Source organism: Gossypium hirsutum, chromosome A13 (genome assembly GCF_007990345.1).
Source record: "Gossypium hirsutum isolate 1008001.06 chromosome A13, Gossypium_hirsutum_v2.1, whole genome shotgun sequence".
In the NCBI taxonomy this organism is placed as follows: domain Eukaryota; kingdom Viridiplantae; phylum Streptophyta; class Magnoliopsida; order Malvales; family Malvaceae; genus Gossypium; species Gossypium hirsutum.
This window is the reverse complement of record NC_053436.1, coordinates 24,794,952-24,810,985: the sequence shown is the minus strand read 5'-3', so window position 1 is coordinate 24,810,985 and position 16,034 is coordinate 24,794,952.

The window sequence follows — 16,034 nt, the reverse complement described above, 5'->3', positions numbered from 1 at the left end:
GCATGCCATTCACAAATAAATATTGCTTACCGCATATATCTTACCTTTATAGCGCACAACCTGTTAACCAAAATTAATCTAAACCTTAACTAACATAATTCAAATTCTACTATAATAACTTAGCCATTTTCACATGGCTCATTATATACAAAACCAAAATCTAATATTTCAAAACACATTTTAGCCTATACATGCCATAATTTAAGTTTAGCTAAAAAGGTACCAAAACAGTAGATAGTTTGATGAACTTTGCTATCAGTCCCCGAGCTTGTAGCTTGATCCAAAATCTATAAAATAGAAATACACATATACACAAGTAAGCTTTTTATAACTTAGTAAGTCATAAGCAAATAATCAACCCAAGGATATCATCAACTTAATTTAACTAAACCAAATTATATTATCATAACACATTTAGATTCAAACGCATATAAATTTATATTGTATGTATATACATATATATATTCATTATAAATATCACCTAACCAAATGTCTTTATAGTCAAACTAACATATTAGCATTTAATTTTCCAAAGCCAAATAACCATTAAAAATCTAATTCACATACACTCAATTACATAAGTTCACGTGTTACCATATAATTTCATATACATGCATTGATTATGTGATTGAATACATACATTTCGATACATATAATTAATACTCATTCCAATAATTTTCACAAGGTTGAATACCCATACCTAGTTCACAAATATTCCTCATTTGCAGTACACACAATTTGTAATGAGTATCAATTTACACACTTACCTTATTTCAAGTAAACCTCAAGCTAATTCATACCTGGTCATTTAGCTTGTTTTACACACTCGAATACAACTTATCTTTGCCCGATGAACCATTCAGAATTGGATAGGACACTTGGTTAATCACATAAATCGTACAATGCCAACGTCCTAGACATGGTCTTACATGTAACCACATATCCATGCCACTGTCCTGACAGGGTCTTACTCGTAAACACATATCGGAATCTCATATCGATGCCATGGCCTTACTCGCACACATATATCGGAATCCTATGTCATGACATATATATCCTAACTATTCTTAAGGTTCATACGGGGCTTTCGGACGTCGTAACTTGGTCGAATCGAACATGGAAGTGTAGTAGTCAAATTTAAACATTTTCGGCCATAGCATATTAAAATTGTACATTTCATAATAGCATATAAATATAACATTTAATTACCAAATAAACACGTCTTTTTTCTTATAAACTTACCTCGGATGTTGTAAAATGGGACGAGGCTGCTAGTCGACAACTTTCATTTTTCCCCAGTCCAAATCCGATTTCTTTATTTCTTGATCTAAACATATTAAAATTAAGCTCATTCAAACATATTTTCATTCAATTTAATCCAAAAACACATAAATAGGAAAATTACCATTTTACCCCTGACATTTATAATTTTTACAATTTAGTCCCTATTGCACAAAACACAAAATATGCAAAATTTCAAGGTACCCATGTTTGGTTGAATTTCCTAGTGTTCATACAAGACCATATATTTCATTTATTTCACATTTTAGTCCCTCAAATTATTATTTTTGCAATTAAGTCCTAATTACTCAAAATCATCAAAAACTCCAATACAAAATATGTTAATCTAAAACATATCTTATATTTTTCATCATCAAACAACAAAAATCACAAGCTATCAACAATGGCACAACTCAAAATATTCATCAAAATCAAAAATTAAAGCTTGGGTTTTGAAGTACTCGAAGCAACGATCTCAAAAACATAGAAATTATCAAAAATCGACAAAGAACAAACCTTGAATTTAGCTTGCAAGATAGCCGAACCCTAGCTCTTTTTCTTTTTCTTTGGTTATTTTGATATTCGGCTAGTAGAAAGTATGAACACATTATGATTTGTCTTATTATTTTATAATATACTTTATATTATACGATTTTATTACATAAGTTACTATTTTACGCTTACTTATTATTATGTATAAATTACTTACTAATGGCTGAATGTGTCCATGAAAGTATGTAAAGGTATATTTTCATTATAGGTGCTTCCATTAATAAATACAATAGCAATTAAGCACTTTCACATTTAACCACTAAATTTTTATCTTACGTGATTAAGTCCTTTTATTTAATCAGACACCTAAACGACCAAATTAAATCACGAAAATTTCACAAATATAAATTCACGCAAAATAAACACAGAAAATAATTTTTAAATATTTTTTTGACTCGAATTTGTGGTCCCAAAACCACCTTTTTGATTAGGGTCTAAATCAAGCTATTACAGGTTTGAACTCTAGCTCTTAGTGTTTCGATTGTGGTTGGATGTTTGGGGAGGTGTTTAGTGTGTGGAAGGCTGAACGAAATTGGGGAGTTCTTTTGGGCTAAAATTTGACTATGTATTGGTAATTTGTTCATTTCATTTTGGGATTTCGCCAAATTGTGGTTTTGCTCACTCTTTGTTTTTTGAAACAAATTTGTGCTAGGAAGTCTTCCGATATCAGTTGTTTCTGGCTAGTGCTTTCGAGTACTTCCATTTTGGGACTATCTCTATTGTTGTTCTTCTCCTTCTACTCTTTGACAACTATTTTCCCTTGATACCTTTTGTAGCCGGATAACCTCCTTTCTTTTCTCTCTCTGGCCCCTTCGATTTTTAGCCTAAGTCTTGATTGAATCTCTCCTTCTTCTCTCTGACTCAATTGATCACTTCTTTGATCGATTACATTTTTTCTTCCCTCTTTCAAATCTTTCAGTTTTTCTTGCTTGGGCCAAATCTCCTTGATTGGTTATTGCTGAAAGTCATTTGAGTTATTGGTAAGGGTAAGTACAATCGCTTCATTATTACTTTTCTAGCCGAATCTCTGTTAGCTCTACTGCCATGTTTTGGCTTTCCCCTTCTCTTTCTCTTTGGGTCCGAATGTATGCTTTTCGTCTAAAAATCTTATGATCTATCTAATCTTGCTAGGAGTGTGGATTCTATTGTGGAAGTTCAGGCTGATTATTCTTCTCATTACAAGCGGTCTATTCACTTTTGGGGCAAGCGCTTTAAATGAGATGTGTTTTTATTAAACTTTAAATACTTATGAATCGATTGAATGTTTCTTATGAAGTTTGAAGTTTTGGAGTGGTACGTGGGTGTTAAGTCAGTAAGGATCTACGATTGTTGGTTTGGTAAGTGACAGTGGGTCAAATGAATCCTTTTCAATATTGTGGTACAGATTTACGATGGGTTTAGGCTAATGAGGGATTGTTGTTAATCATAGGTACGTTGATCTCAAAAGCGTTTCGGTTACAACCCCATAATAGGTGTGTGTAACACTGCCATTGGATGTGAAACTGCAAAGGCTGAAAAGTCGACAAGCCGAAAGGCTAAAAAGCCAGAAAAGTAGGTTGACGATAGCACACGGGTGTGTGGGCGCCCGTGTGATAGGCCGTGTGACAAAACATAGTCGTGTGGTCGACAAGATGGCCATGAGCGTCTTCATGGGTGAAACAATAATAGGCCATTTTAGGCCGAACTGGGCCATGTAGGCCCAATGGCCTATGGGCCCCACATAGAATCAATCACATAAAAGTGTGGTTACTATTGGGCTAGGTTGTGTAAACCACATGGCTAAGGCCAATTTGGGATTTGTGGGCCATACGAGTGTGTGGGCCCATATGGGCCCGTAGTATGGGCCCACTATCATCGATTGACTGTTAAGGTTGTACGGGTCGCCCAAGATGACTGTAGACCTATTGTTGGGCTGGTAAGTGTACTTGGACCCTTATTTTTACTATATGTGCATTTATATCATGTTGCATCGCATGGGGTGGTATATATGATTTTGGAGGAAGTGTATTGAAAGGCTATAAGCCTATTACTGGTAGCTCTGTTGCAAATATTGTTTTAGTGCCGTAACCGGTACGACTTGGTATGTAGGGTTGGGTGGGTTGATTTTATCCCCACATGGTGTGTAGGGATGGTACAGAGATGGTGCGGATGGATTGGGTAGGATTCTATGTTTGCATACTGTACTGAAATGGGCTAAGGCCCAGACTGCCACTAATACTGTAATGGGCTCAAGCCCAGATATTTACTGCTACTGAAAGAGGGGCTAAGGCCCCTAACTAAAACTGAAGGCTTAGGTCCAAATTATGTTTACTCTGACTATATGCTTTTATGGGAATTCACACACTGAGTTTTTGTAAACTTACCTATCTATTAACTGTGCAGGAAATCCCCAGGCTTAGACGGATCGAGGCGACGGAGGACTCAGAGGTGGCCACTCAATGAAGTTTCTTTTAATATTATAATTAAGATTTTATTTTAGGTTTCATTATGTAATAAGGCCACTATAATTTTTTTTAATTTTCGGGGTTTATTTATTTTTGATTTATATCTGCTAGTAGTAGGATGCGGGTTTTCAAAAGATATGCATGATTTACCAAAATACCACGAATATGCAAAACTGTTTCAAAAGCTTCCGTGATAAATGATATTTTTGAATTAATAAGTTTTAAAGTGAATACTTTTTTATAGTGACGCAAATTTTAAAATCATTTCTAGTTCACACAAAGAGCTAAATAAACATTGGGCTTTTCAAACGATTTCATGCTTTACGAAAAATACTTCAATGTGATATCACCAGATTCGACCATAATGTCTAGCTCGGGTTTGGGGTGTTACATTTAGTGGTATCAAAACCAGGTTGCAAAACTTGGCTGTGGATTTTTGGGCTTTTACAAAAATGTGAAAATTCTAACAGAATTGTTTCAAATGGTTTAAAGTGATTGATATAATTCAGAAATATTTTATTGAAAGAGTGGTAGACCAAGTCTCCGTGTCAATCCTGTAAGTCTTCTGACTGTTTATACTGAAACGTTATTGCTGAGACTACTTAGGGTAGTAAAAACTATACCGAAACTCTTTAGCTAGAGTAAACTATGAACCGTAGCGAGACTGCAAACTGCGAAAACAAACTCTGAGATAATATTGTTTATAAGATATCTGTAATAAATACTGGAATAATAAATTGAATGGTATAAAACTGTTAATGCACACTAAGCGCATTCGATAATGAGCACCAAAGGTACTCGTAGAAGAGGCTGCAGCAGAGGCTGTGGGAGTGCTCAGGCTGAGTCTTTGTCAGCCGAACACCAGCCTAATGAGGAAGCTAGAAAGGCACCAACTTTACCTATGACTGGGATGGGATCTCAAAATCGAGTGGCTGGGGATGACATATTGTCCCAAGCGATGTTGAGGATTCTAGAAAGGGTCGTTGGGCCTAGTAATGGCACTGTGGGCCATGGGCCGATTACAGAATGACTCAGGTCTAATAGGGCTGAGATATTCAGGGGTATTGCTTGAGTGGCCCCTAGTGTGGCTGAATATTAGACCAAGGCCACAGAGAGAATCATGGATGACCTCAACTGCACTCGCGAACAGAAATTAAAGGGTGTAATATCATTACTGAGAGACGAGGCTTACCAGTGGTGGCTTACTGTCAAAGGAGGCACTCAAACCAATTGTTTGACCTGGGAGTTTTTCAAGACTACTTTCCAGGCTAAATTTATGGGTGCCAACTATGTGGATGCTCATAGGAGGGAATTTCTGAATTTAACTCAGGGAGATAAGACAATGGCTGAGTACGAAGCTAAATTTTTGAGACTTAGCCGCTATGCGCGGGGGATGGTGGCAACTGAATATGAGCACTGCGTTCATTTCGAAGACTGCCTCAAAGATAGTCTACGAGTTTTAATAGCTCTACAGAGGGAGCGAGATTTTTTTACTTTGGTAGAAAAGGCGAAGATCGCCAAGGAGTGAAGCGCGCTGAGCACCAGAACTGCAAAAAGGAAAGGGGTAGGAACAAGAGGGATTCAGAGCCCTCGAGTTCATTAATGAAGCCTCAAAAAAGCCCAAAGTTGATGGACCGATCAGAGTTGAGGCCCCTGTTGCTGTTACTGGACCGCAGCCCTGTGCTGATTGTGGGAGGTGTCATTGAGGCGAGTGCTGGCGAAGGATTGGGGCATGTTTTAGGTGCGGATCTTTGGAGCACCATATCAGAGATTGTCCACGGAGGCCTGATTAGATTCAAGCTACTGGTACGGATACTGTTCAGCAGTCACCGAGGGGCCATGGTCAGGGCAGGGGTGGAAATGGTTTGGGCCATGGTCATAGAGTGGAGGGCAGGGTGCTGGTTATACTGAGGCAAGGGAGCCAGCACTGGTTTATGCTGCACGTCACCGGGAGGACAGAGACACCACAAATGTTGATGCGAGTACGTTCTTTATCCATAATGTACCTTACTCTGTACTAATTGATGTTGGGTCTATGCATTCCTATATGACATGTACTGTACTTGAAACGTCGGGTTAAATGTGGTAGTGTTTTGGAATTAGAGTGCACAGCGGGAGCATAGTAGTGTAGTCTGTGTTTTGCAACTAATCTGATAGTTGGAAATTTCGGGGATGAAATTTCTTTAAGGAGGGGTGAATTGTAACACCCCGAAGTTTGGGCCTAGAAGTATTAGGTCTTGAGTATGGGTGAAGTTAGGAGACTACACATAAATGCAAGATAGTGACACAAACGCATGTCTGCTTCAGTGGTTAAGTGTTCTAGGAAGTATCTGAGAAGTCTTGTGTTCAAGCCTTGATTTCCACAAAATTTTGCTTTTTAAGGATAAAATCCCTATCTTTGGCCAATAGGGTTATAAGTTTATTTTGGTAAAAACATGACAAAATGAGCCTACTGGTCTAGTAGATAGTGGTGTGTAGAGTGTTCTAGTGGTTGAGGTTTGAATCCCTGCGTGTGCAAATGGAGATTATTTTTGCAGGTGGCCTTAGGAGGAAGTTGTGTTCGACCAAAACACCAAGAGTTTGAACAGATTAGAATAGGGTTGTTGTTAGCCGAATTTGAAGAGATGGATGGGAGGAAATTAAGGAGAAAATCAAGCAAGTTTGAATTTGGAGAAGAGTCTTCCTAGGTTTGAACTCTGGCACTTAGTGTTTCAGTTATGGAGGGATGTTTGGAGAGGTGTTTAGTGTCTGGAAGGCTAAATGAAATTGGGGAGTTCTTTTAGGCTAAAATTCGACTATGTATTGGTAATTGGTCATTTCATTTTGGGATTTCGCCAAATTTTGGTTTTGCTAACTCTTTATTTTTTGAAGCCGATTTATGTTAGGAAGTCTTTCGGTATCGGTTGTTTCTGGCTAGTGCTTTTGGGTACTTTCATTTTAGAACTATCTCGATTGTTGTTCTTCTCTTTCTACTCTTTGACAACTATTTTCGCTTGATACCTTTTGTAGCCGGATAACCTTCTTTCTTTTCTCTCTCTGACCCTTTCGATTTTTAGCCTTAGTCTTGATTGAATATCTCCTTCTTCTCCCTGACTCAATTGATCACCTCTGTGATTGAATACATTTTTTCTTACCTCTCTTAAATCTTTTTATTCTTCTTGCTTGGGTCGAATCTCCTTGATTGACTATTGCTGAAAGTCATTTGAGTTATTGGTAAAGGTAAGTACAATCGCTTCATTATTACTTTTCTAGCCGAATCTCTGTTAGCTCTACTACCAAGTTTCAGCTTTCCCCTTCTCTTTCTCTTTGGGGTTGAATGTATGCTTTTCGTCTAAACACCTTATGATCTGTCCAATATTGCTAGGAATGTGGATTCTATTGTGGAAGTTCAGGTCGATTATTCTTCTCATTACAAGCGGTTTATTCACTTTTGGGGTAAGCACTTTAAATGAGATGTGTTTTTCTTGGACTTTAAATACTTATGAATCGATCGAATGTTTCTTATAAAGGTCGAAGTTTTGGAATGGTACATGAGTGTTAAGTTAGTAAGGATCTGCGATTGTTGGTATGGTAAGCGACAGTGGATCAAACAAATCCTTTTCGATATTGTGGTACGGATTAACGATGGTTTTAGACTAATGAGGGATTGTTGTTAATCATAGGTGCGTTGATCTTAGAAGCGTTTCAGTTACAACCCTATAACGGGTGTGTAGCACCCCGATTTTTGGGCCTAGAAGTATTGGGCCTTGAGTCTGGGTTCGAGTGGAAAATGGCCCGAATAATTTGGATGTTATTAATATTTTGTATGTTTCGTTTAGTAATTAAATAAATTATGAAGGATTTATGGTGTGGGAAAAAAAGGGCCAAGAGTAAATTTAATTCGAGGCAATTCCTGAAATTTAATTTTGGGAGAGAGGGTTCTAGAGATATGGGCTTTTAAAGTTGAGGTGGTAAAATAGGACACAAATAAGGCCTTGGTAAAGTGGCAAGGTGGCGCCACTAAGTTCCTAAAAAAAAGGCGTCTGGGAAGGAATTAAAGGTCCAGGGTTTAAGTTGCAAGGTAGGCATATTGTTATTTTTTTAGGCATGTGCCGGGCATGTGATCACTTAAGTGAATTTCGACAAGGGCCTCAGGGATGTTGGGCCGATTATTTTAGTTGATATTAGGGTTAGGTTCTTTTCTTTTTCTGTCTTGGAGAATTAGGGTTAGCCACCTGAAAGCTTTCACTGTCATTCATCCTTTTTGAGTTCTCACAAAAGCCGAAAACGCAAATTCCTTCTCCTTGGTGCCAATTTCTTCTTCCTCTTTTTTTACTCCATTTTCTTTCTTCCTTTTTGCTTTTTCTTCTAGCCGAAACCTTCTGATCACCTTACTCACCTCCTCTGTCAATCCCATCCTCCACAAAACCTCCATAGTCAATTGCCATAAAAGCTGAAATCCCGAAAGCTCACTTCTTGTGCCGATTTCTCAAAGCCAAAATCCTTTAGTTATTTTTGTTCTTTTTGATCAACTTTCATTTCTCTAAACCCTTAGTATCTTTCGGCAACATTACTTCAAAGTTATAGCCTCAAATCGTCATCTTCTTCATCTTTTAAAAAGCCGAAATACCATAGATTTAGGGACTTATAGCCGAAACTTCAGATCTCCTGGATTTGAGTTCTACTATCGTTTAGAGGATAGATCTGCATCAGATCTACGTAGAAGTCAAAGAGGAATAAGTGGTAAGTGCTCATCACCTCAGATCTAGTCTTATTTTACAATTTAGAAAAGCCGAAGTCCCTAACATCTAGGGAGGCTGTCGATTTGGGCATAAGGCTTTAAGGGTCTTTAACCGGGAATTTCTTTTGGTGATTAGTGTCTTCTAGAGGTTTGATCGAAGGCTTGGATCTTTGGAACAACTAGACTTAGATTTAGTCATCGGTTTTCTGCAAAAAGGTAAGATTCCAAAGGCTTTAGGGGCATAGTTCAAATATGGGTTGCTGAATATTGGGATTGGTTGTTTTGGGTTGCAAACGAAGAATTGTGGTAATCAATTGTAGGACATCGTAAGGTATCTCAGTAGCAGTCGTCGCGAAACAGGTGTGTATCGAACACCCTCTCATAGTTCAATTCGGTAAAAGCTAAAATACCGAAATTCCGGTATTTCGTGGGCTTGTGAGTGTGCGAGTGCTCACAAGACGTTTAGAAATCATTAGATATAAGATTGCAAAGTTGTAAGTTAGTCGTGTGTGAAATTTCGTGCACTTCGATAATTGGGCCTCGATAGGCTAAAACTGGGCCCAATGGGCTTACGAGCTCATACGGGTTAATAAATAAAAAATATAAAAATATATAATATAAAAAAATAGGCAATAAGTATGTTCTGTTAGACTGTAGAATTGAAACTGCTTAAACTGGTAAACTGGTCATAAAACTTGAGTTAAATGGGCTTAATGGCTAATGGACACTGTAGGGCCCATTTGGGATTTTAGGGCTCAATGGCTAAAGTTGTGAAATTGAGATGAATAAATTATTGCGATGTAAAATGGGCTAGTAAGGACAGTAACATTCGTGAGAACCCTTAAAACTGATAAAATTACTGAAATACCTTTATAGGTGGAAAATTTACAAATTTACCCCTAGGAGCAAAATTACTGATATACCCCTAGGGTTAAGGTTGACCTGAATGCATGTTTGACTGTTACTATTTACTGCATGCCATGTTATTATTATCTGATGCATGGGACTGGGTTATTGATGGAGGAAGTACTGAAAGTGGCTTGTCCACGTACTGGAGGCTTTGGCTCAACTTACTGATATCTGAGCAGCAATGCTGTAACAGTGGAGTGTAGGGCTGGGTGGGTTGAGCTATTCCCCACATGGAGTGGAGGGCTGGTACGGGTGGAGTGTAGCGGTTGGTTATAGGCTAGGTTGGCCATACTGTTATCTAAAAAGGGGCTAAGGCCCAGTTTACCGTATTCTGAAAAGAGCTTCGGCCCAGTACCTGCTGTTATCTGAATAAGGCTTAGGCCCAATGGGCTTGAGCTGACTTGGGCTTTGGATGGGTTTTCCATACACACTGAGTTTTCCAAACTCACCCCCTTTCTCTTCCATCCTTGCAGGTGAGCCCTAGTTGGTGGACTTGGAGCTGGGCAGGGTTCAGAGTGGCCACGAGGATTAAATTTCTGGTTTTTAAATAAGTTTCAATTAGCTTCCTTTTAAATTTCGCATTTATTTTTGATTATTTCTATTTTGGTTAAAGTTCTAATAAGGCCGCTCTATTATTTTTATTTTGGGTTTTTAAATTACTTAAATCGATTTCAACTTGATATTCACATCACTTAAATTGATACCTTAAAATTGGATAGCCCTAGGGCGCATTTTATAAAAGTTACTTATTTTTAAAATATCACGATAACCGAGCAAAGCTTCCGCAACGTAAATGTTTTCAAAAAAAATAAATATTTTAAATAGACTTAAACTTAATTTGTTGTTCGTGGACAAGTAATAAGCTTAAAGTGTGACAATGGATGTGTGCATGTCTAGGATTGGATCATGGAAGAACTAGGTCCTTAAGCAGTCTAATTGACTCACCTCCTCTTTTCTTGAATCCTACCTGGTGCGCAGCTTCCATTCACTTTAATTTAAAACGAAAATATTCTTTAAACACTAAGAAAGATTTTAGATAAAACATGACTTCTGTAATAACGCATCAATGTGACACGCCAGATTCGGTCGTAACGTCTAGGTCAGGTTTGGGGCGTTACATTTAGTGGTATCAGATCCAGTTACAACAACTCGATTGTGGATCAAGGTCCGAAAAGTTTTTCGAAAAACTTTGCTAAAGTTAGGCCCAAGAAGGGTATTTTGGAAATGGTTTTGGAAAATTCTTTTCAAAGATATTTTACAAGGTATACATGTTTTAAGGTTCAATCTTAAAATGGTTTAAGTTTTTTTGGGTTTTTGAAATTTGATAACCGAAGAAATGGAACACTGAATCCCCAGCACCAAGTCTGTAAGTATTTTTATTTTGTACTGTACTGAAATGTAACACTCCTAACCCGTATCCGTTGCCGGAATAAGGTTATGAGGTATTACTTGACTGAACAAAACTCCTATAAGGTCAAAGATATTTACCAGACATAAATTATCAACAATGCAACCTGTCTCATTGATTTTTCATAAGAGCTCTTATAAATTTCCAAAATGACTATCAAAACATAACTGAATATCTAATAACAAATTAACTACTATCAAGTTATAACTAAAACATTTCAACACATTAGTTCAATTATAAGGCTTCTCTAAACAAAATAACCGAGCCATCTTCGCATGGCTATAATGTATACAAAGACAAAATATCATTCTACCTATAGTCTATCCTATACATGCCTTAAATCATGATGATATACCATCTTCTCAACTCACATAATGACTCGATAGTGTGATGATATCTCCGGCTCTTCCAACTCGAACTAAAGGATAAACTTATAAGGAATGGAAAAGAAAACACGGAGTAAGCTTCAATGCTTAGTAAGTTTTAAGCAATGCAAACAATTAATTTACTTATAGCTCGATTATTTCAAATTTTCAAGAAATCATTCCTAGGTAATTGCCATTTCGGCCAAGTATCCATGAACATAATGCATATTTAGAAAATTCACCTCACTTGAATCTGAACTCAATTAAAACCAAATATTGAAATCACAAATAAGATCATAAGAACTCGAAAAGTATCTCATTAACTAGTTTTAACCATGTTTGCAACAAAATCACAAATTCACTACAAGCTGTTTTCCTGAGCAACAGTCACTAAATTATTTATAACTGGAGATAAGAAACTCCAAATAAAGTGCCGTTAATTTTTCCTGAAAATAGACTTATATATCTTCAATCCATAAAATTTTCAGAATTTTTGGTTCGACCAATCAATACCAAATTTTTATTGAAGTTTCCCCTGTTTCACTGTTTGACTATTCTGACCACTCTTCACTTCAAATCAATTTTCTCATTATACAGAATTTGAAATATGTTATCGTTTACTTAATTTGAAACTAGACTCATTAAGGAGTCTAAGAATATAAATTTTATCTTATAATCATCATTGTACAATTTACAATGATTTTCTGAAGACAGAACAGGGGATTTCAAAGTCATTTTGACTCTATCTTACACTTCAAATATCTCATTATCTAAAATTCTTTTGCTTACACGGTTTATTTTATAATAAACTAGACTCATTAAGTTTTAATTTCATAATTTATTCAGCTTCTAATTCAATTTTCACAATTTATGGTGATTTTCCAAAATCACGCTATAGTTGCTGTCCCAAGCAGATTTATTACAAATTTGCTCTTTCACACATTCCTTGCATTCAAATTATCTAAACATGTATATCATGTCATTCAAGATCGAACTCATATAACATAGGCATTAAAATGCTTCACTATCAGCTTTAGTTCAATTAAAACGAATGAAATACAATATCATATTCACATTTAATTTTCCAAGATTGTAATCACCTAAAAATAAAATCATATACTTCCACAAACCTTTCCACAAGGACCAAATGTTTATATTTGAATATAAACATAGAATCACTTCACATAACTTCACATATTTACCAAATATATCACAATCACATTTATAGTCATAACACTTATTCACAGATGCATCACTTTATATATTTATAATTTAATTCAAATCAAAATCGCATACGAGTACATGATACATACCTCGCCAACTTAATATGTAATGCACTTTCAATTTGTCAACTTAGTGTAGGATCTTGTAATTGTATACTTTTATCAAATTCATCAGCACTTGGCCCACTAGGTATAAAACCCGAAATTATATTATCAGCACAAAGCCTGCAGGACTTTAACCCGGATACATTTCCAGCAAGAAGCCTACGGGACTTTGGCCCGGATACATTTCCAGCACGAAGCCTGCGAGACTTTGGCCCAGATACATTTCCAGCACGAAGCCTACGGGACTTTAGTCCGGATACATTTCCAGCACGAAGCCTGCGGGACTTTGGCCCGGATATATTTCCAGCACGAAGCCTGCGGGACTTTAGCCCAGATATATTTCCAGTACGAAGCCTGCGGGACTTTAGCCCGAATACATTTTCAGTGTCTTGCATATTTATTCACATGTTAACACATTTCACATAACATTTCACATTAGCAATTTAATTGCTTCATTCGAATATAAGCACAAAATGTACACCTACCTTTTAACTTTCGGTTCAATAATCATACACAAGGAACACATAATCTTTTCATTATCCTAGTTTCACTTTTAATAACCATTCGACTATATGCCATATTCACAAATTATTTCACACACAACCTCGATCAAGTAGGAACAATAGTCACAATTCATCTATTATACAAATATCCCATTCTTTGACTTTGTTTCATAATAGCTATTCTGTCACCACATATATACCATTCAATTCACATTCGACTTTATACAAACAAGTACAATAAAATTGTATACACATATTACACACTTTCACATCATCACTTAATAGTCATTCGGCCACATTATATACATAAATCATCCATTTCATATTCGGCTTTATAGCCGAAATTCAATATACTTATTGCAATTCGAACTTGTAAACGTCAAATAATTACTTATCATATTATATAATCTTAAGCGCGCAGCAAATCAAATATAATTACTTAAGGACTTACCTCGGAAGACGATAATCGGAACGAGACGACTAATCGACCATTTTGATTTTCCCCCCGATCCAAATCCGAATTCTACTTTTGCCAATCTAATTAATATCAAAATTAACTCACTTATTCAACATTTCATTAAATTTTATCTAAAGACACATAATTTGGGCATTTTGCATTTTATCCCCTAACATTTCACATTTTTACAATTTAATCCCTATTTCAAAATAACACAAATTACTCAAAATTTCATCAAACCCATGTTAGGCCGAATTTACCTTAGGTCTCTAGCAACCCATTTCTTTTATTTATTTCATGTTTTGACCCCTCAATTTACAAATTTCTAAATTTAGTCCTTAATACACATTTTTATCAAAAATCACTTAATCAAACATGAAAATCAAACATCAAAGATTTATTACTCATCATCAAACAACAAGATACTCAAACATTCAATAATGGCATCATCCAAATACTTTAACAATTTTAAAATTAGAGGTACGGGCCAGCTAGATTACGAAGCAACGATCTCAAAAACGTAAAAATTATTAAAAACCGAGACGACATGGACTTACATGCATGAACAACCATGGCCGAACCTTCAAAGCTTTGAGAACATTATTTTCTTTCTCAGATTCGGCTATTGATGAAGATGATAGCATGTAATTTGGCTTTTGTTTTATTTGATTTTATTATAATTACCAAATACCATATTTAACCTTAATATACATTAATAATTTCCATTATACCAAGCCATGGAATTCCACTACCAACAATTATGGAATAATTACCACTTAAGGACTCCCACTATTTAATTCCATAGCTATTTAATATCTTTAAATTATAGAACACAACTTTTACGCTTTGCGCGATTTAGTCCTTTTTGCTTAATTGACTATCAAAACAATAAAATTTTTCAATGAAACTTTAATATCATTTTATTGCCACTCCGTAAATATTTATAAAAATATTTACAACTCGGTTTATAGAAATGAGGTCTCGATACCTCATTTTCTAAACCCACTTGACCTTAGGGTCATACCACTTGAGCTTAATAAATCGCTTATAAAACAAAAATCACAATATCAAAAACCTTTTTTAAACTCACAATTAACTCATAAATATTAAATATAATATTTACAAACCTACTCATCGGATTTAGTGGCCCCGAAACCACTGTTCTGATTAACCCTAAAAACGGGTTGTTACATGAAATATTGTTATACTACTATAAATAGTACTGAGTCCCTACTATGATTATGTAGTTAGGGTAATACTGAAACTATAGAAACTGAGACAGTAGGGAAAACTGAAAACTTTAGAAGATTGATACTGTAGCTAGGATACGATACTGCGAAAATAAGAACTTTGAAATACTCTTTATGCATAGGACATCTGTATAACTACTGAAATTTTTGAATCGAGATCTTGTTAGTTATTGTTATGCATGCTGATAATGTAGAGTGTTGATATGGATTCTGAGGGTAAGCGAAGTCTGCCAACTTCGGGTAGCAGTAACTCGGAGCTTAGGACTAAGGCACTGACCGAGTTAGTAAGGAAAGTGGTAGAAGAAGTATTGGAGGCCAAGGTTAAGGAAATTAGGGAAACGCTTCAAGCAGGGTGCTTGGAGTGTAAGAAGAGGAAGGATTCTAGCTCTCAGAAGACTGAGCCTCGTTCTGTGAAACATGTTAAGACACAACCAAACTTTCCAACCTACAAGAACTGCAACAGGCATTATCTGGGTGAATGCCATAGGAAGACAGGAGCATGCTTTAGATGTGGGTCCAAGAAGCATCGAGCTTAGATTGCCACGCTTATTTTATTTAAGTGTGTGTTACGAGTTGTATGCGTACTTGATAGATGTTTCTTTGCTTTGGTAATTAGACGTTCTGGGTCGTACTAAGAATTATTTTTAATTATAGTGCGAAGCAGAAGCATAGGGGTTTGACTTGAGTAATACTATTAGTTGATAGTTTGAAAATTTCGAGGATGAAATTTCTTTAAGGGGAGCAGAGTTGTAACGCCCCGATTTTTGGCCCTGGAAGTATTGGGCCTTGAGTCTGGGTTCGGGTGGAAAATGGCCCG